The sequence below is a fragment of the Palaemon carinicauda genome, chromosome 13, assembly GCF_036898095.1.
Source record: "Palaemon carinicauda isolate YSFRI2023 chromosome 13, ASM3689809v2, whole genome shotgun sequence".
In the NCBI taxonomy this organism is placed as follows: Eukaryota; Metazoa; Arthropoda; class Malacostraca; order Decapoda; family Palaemonidae; genus Palaemon; species Palaemon carinicauda.
The window spans coordinates 49,021,518-49,026,509 of NC_090737.1; positions in this window are offsets into that span (position 1 = coordinate 49,021,518).

Here is a 4,992-nt window from a genome sequence, read left to right on the forward strand (position 1 = left end):
TTTCTCGCAAATCTTGGATTTATTCAGCTTTTCATGGCTTCTTCGTCTTCGTTGGCCTCGGATAAGTTGAGTATAGGGTCTGTTATGTATAAATGTAGGCTCTTGGTAAAATTTTGAGTGATTAATAGGATTAATCTTTGATACAAGAGCCGTAGCCTACCAGAGGTGTCCTGGACACTGTCACTCGCTAGGTATAAATTAGTTAGTCAGAGTGACATTCCTGGTTGTTTTGCTTAATAAATTTTAGCTATTTAGCTTTACATAGGATTTCCTTTCGTGCTTAGTATTTTTTGGCGAAGTATTCGCCATTCTGGCCTACGCTAGGCCATGTAGCCTAGTCGTTTGGTCCTAGTACTTAATGCATGATTTTGGTTTTTCCGAGTGTAATTAAAATTTTATTGAAGCTTTAGGCTATATTTTATACATTTTAGACTGTGTGGAATATTTCCAAGATTGTATACGTGAGAGTTTCGGTGAATTAGGTAATCGATTCTCTTGGTGCCTAGGCTAATTGCTTATGGAGCCTTAGTATACTTTATTATACTCCCCGGTTGCTTTCTTTTCTTCGGAGAAGGTATGCAATCCCTTTCCCTCTGTTTAAGCCTTGGGCTTATCCCTAAGTGGTTTTTTCCGAATTTATTTTCGATAAAACTATACTAGGGTGTTACTGTACCTTCCTGTTCCAGCAGAGTCTGGTTCAAAGAGGGACAGAACAACAGAGTTTTTAGTCTGAGTCCGTGTTGTTTGGCTTGGGGCAGAGTCTCCCTCGCTGACCTAACACTTACAAAGGGAGCTTAGCTCCCTTAGGTCACTTTCGAAGGTTTCTGTAGTTATGATTCCTTCTTGTGTGATCGACCAGACTAAGTCCTGTTGCTGTTCTCGGGGAGGATAAATCTTCCCTTGGGAGTAGCAACGCCTTCCTTGCTTTGGTGCTCTGGAAGCTGGCAGGTATTATACTACTGCGCTGGCCCTTTCCCTTAGATCTCCCTTAGGCTAAGACAAAGTTCTTGGCTGCGGGGTGATCTGTCACTAAAGCAAGGTTGGCAGGACCCTCTTGTCCCTTCCCCCTCTATCTCCGTAATGGCCTAGCCATTACTGTACTGTACCTTGCCGGCCGGCAGAGCTGGCCGGCAGGGGTATTACTGTACTGTACGTCATTCTACTTCTGGACCTAGTATAGGTTGGGATGTGGAATTGACTAAGCCCATTGCCGGCCGGCAGAGATGCTGGACGGCAAGGGTCTTATGTTTTCGAGTGCTGCCCGGACCTCTCTTGGTCCCTCATCCATGCCTGCCGGCAGAGCCGGACGGCATTGGTCAAGGAAGCCTGAATTAAGTTTCTCCCCTTCCTTATATGCACTCTTTCGGTTGCCGGGCTCGGGGGGTTGTGTACACTCTTATCCCGGCATCCATTCTATTTTCTTCTAGTGCTGTACCTGTCCCGGCTGCCGGCCTATGAGGCCGGCAGCCGGGCAGGTGTAGTCTTCTGGTTCTTTTGCTGCCGGCTGGCATCGGTCTTGTACCTTTGCCGGCCGGCTTATGTCAGTCCTTGTCTGCCGGTCACCAAGAGTGTGGCCGGCAGCTGGGTACTACCTTGTGTAGTTGCTGGCCGGCAATCATTGCCGGCCAACACTGGCTGTTGCTGGCCGGCAGCTGCTGCCGCCGGCACAGGCATTTGAACCAGAGGGCTGCCGCCCTATAGCTGTTAAGTAGTATACTTTAAAGCTAATTGTGGTGTGTGCCGGCCGGCAAAGGCAGGCCGGCACACATCCTCCTATACTGTACTAGTATTCTTCTGTATAGCATATACAGTAAGAAGAAAACTATAGTAAAAGTTTAGGTACAGCACTGTATCTTCTAACACTATTGTGTTTTTTTGCACGGCCCTTTGCTGTTGCCTTCAGACAAGAAGCAGAGTTCTTCCCTGTCTATTATCCCGGATTTTAAAATCATTGCCTAGGTGTGAGCTCCACCTGTTTCCTCTGGAAACTTTGCATTGGTTACTCTAGTAGAGATAAACCATTTTGATTTTATTATCTGGAAGGCTGCAGCAATGGGTTGTGAGGGAAACACAAGTGTGTGTCTTTAATTTCTGAATTGTTATGCTATACTATGCATATCCAGTGATACATAGTTCACTTGATACTCATGGAAATTTCTTCTCTTTACAGAAGGACACTCCGAAGTGGGGAAGTGCTTTCTGCAATGTCAGCAGCAAGAACCTCTGCGGACATGAGTTTTGTAGGAGACACGCAGCATACGCTGTCTCCAAGGATGATCTCCGGTATTGGGACCCTCAGGTATGTACTGTGTGCACTAACCTGATTAATGAGACATTTAAATAGCTAGGAAGAAGCTTCGTACCTGGGTAAGGGGCTTCCAAAAGTACACTTCTGGCCCTTATCTTCCAAGTGAGAATATGAGGGCGTATCTTTTGCCTAAGGCATCAGCTGATGCAGTGATTCCCCAGCCTCAAGAGGAGATCCCCTAAGTTCAGATCCAGGAGGATGCTGAAGTCGCGGTCGCGATGCAAGACATCCAGCTAAATGACAGGATATCTGATGTGGACGGGTGTCAGGAGGAAGACCTCCTTGCAGAAGCCCAGGATGAAGTTCAAGCCCCTCTACATCGGCCGGTCTCCCAGTAGAGCTGGGACAGGCCCTCTCTTCTATTGTTGGAATGATCCAACAAATGCAGAAGGAGAATCAGGAGAAGGCGGCTGCAATGGAACTGCGAATGCAGTGCCTTGCAGAATCACATGGGCCCCAGAAAAGCTCAATGTGAAAGACCTTCCTTTGTGCTCGGATGCTAACCCATGGAGGTATGCTGAGCACATGTCGATGACGACTGGAAAGATCGTCATCTCGGATATGCTGGGCTCAGTTCCCCTGGAGGGTGGAATTCTGGCCCAGCAAGGCACCATATCCGGACTGTTATGTCCGGCTGAGGAAGGAACCAGCTTCAAAGGAGGAGGCAGAGCCGAAGGAGGTCATAGTGATGACCATGCTAAGGCTCAAGCTCTACTTTCATCTTCGATGAAAGAGAGGGGCTTCTCTAACTCAAAGGTAGCTGCATTGAATAGGAAGCTCCCTTCCTTTGTGTCCTCGCCTACTAGAGCCTTCCCCCTTTTACAGAAAGGGTTTCTGGCTGTACTAAAAGCAATCGAGGCCGGCAAGTCTTGCCCCTCCCTAGAGGAGTGTAAACCCTTGTCGCTGGCCCTGCCTATGGACCACAAAGATTGGAAGGACGTCCATCTTACGTTCTAAGTGGGAAAGTTGGAGGCTGATATTGCCGGACGTCAGTTCGGCAAGGACCTCCCTAAGCTGTCTGACTTTCTTTTGCGAAGTGAGTTCGATACAAAAGAAAGACTGACTGCCTCAATGTCTCTTCAGACTACTCTCGAGACGATGGCAAGTGACCCCAAGGTCCATGAAATGTTCATGGTAGTGGCCAAGCCTCATCTGGCCACAGTGACGAAGGACCTTTATGGCTTCGTCAAGGCAAGGAGAGCTTGTAGGGAGTTCGTGTTTACCTCGGCTACAGTGAGGCACGAGCTAAAGAAACAAATCTCCTCCAACATTTGGGGAAAAGACCTTTTTCCCTACCGACTTGGTCAAAGAAGTTTTTGATAAAGCCACCTTGGAGAATAGAAACCTTCTCCAGAAGTGGGACCTGGCTATCAAAAGAAAGTCTTCCCCGGATGAGGGTCCTCAACCATAGAGGAAGACTATGAGGACTAGGCTACCGTCTCGGCCAGCCAAGCCTCTTAGACAGCAACAGCAACTGCAATTGCCATTGCCCCCAGTGCCCCAGATCGTGGCACAAACCCCGACCACCTTTCAGTGGGTACCCCAGGCCGTGTCGACACAGTCCACGGCAGTCACCCCAGCGTTCGAAGGGCAGTCTACTTCCTTCCGAGCAAAGCCTAGAGGAGCAGCCAGAGGCTCGTCTAGACGCCCCTCAAGGGGAAGGGGATTCAGGGGTGGTCGTGGTCAGGAAGGCAAGACCTCAGGACGGCAGTCCAAGTGAGGTGATACCGGTAGGAGGGAGACTTCTGAAATTTCGGGATCGGTGGACCTTCGATCCCTGGGCCCACAGCCTACTCAAGAATGGATTGGGCGGGAGCTGGTACAGCACTCCACCCCCGTACCTTCGGTTTTTCCAACACTCCACCCCCGTTATGGAGGAGTACGTTCAAGAACGGTTGGAGAAAAAGGGTGAAGCCCATCAATTTCTAAGGGAGGCTGTTTTGTGTTCCCAAGAAAGACTCGGAAAAGCTCAGAGTCATTCTGGACTTGTCGCCACTTAACAAGTTCATAGTGAATTGCAAATTCAAAATGCTAACACTGCAACACATAAGGACCTTACTGCCCAAGAGGGCATATTCCGTCTCTATAGACTTGTCAGATGCCTACTGGCACATTCCAATTAGCCATCGACTCTCCCCCTACCTAGGGTTCAGGCTACAGCGAACACTATACGCCTTCGGAGCCATGCCATTCGGGCTAAACATAGCCCCAAGGATTTTTACGAAGCTTGCGAGCGTAGCTCTCAAACAATTTCGCCTAAAGGGAATTCAGGTAGTAACCTACCTGGACGACTGGTTGGTGTGGGCAGCATCCGAGACAGAATGCTTGCAAGCTTCCAGTCAGTGATCCAGTTCCTAGAGTACCTAGGCTTCAAGATCAACAGAAAAAGTCTCGACTTTCTCCATCTCAAAAGTTCCAGTGGCTAAAATCCACTGGGACCTTTTGTCACACCGTTTCTCCACCCCAGCGAAGAAAAGGAAGGAGATAGCGGGTTCTGTCAAGAGACTTCAAGATTCCGAAAGGATATCAAGACACGAGCAGGAGAGAGTACTGCGCTCTCTCCAGTTTGCTTTGGTGACAGACCCAGTGCTAAGAGCACAGCTAAAGGATGCAATCGGAGTTTGGAGAAGTTATGCATCAAACGCGTGAAGAGATCTGAGAAGACCAGCCGCTTCGGCTAAGTA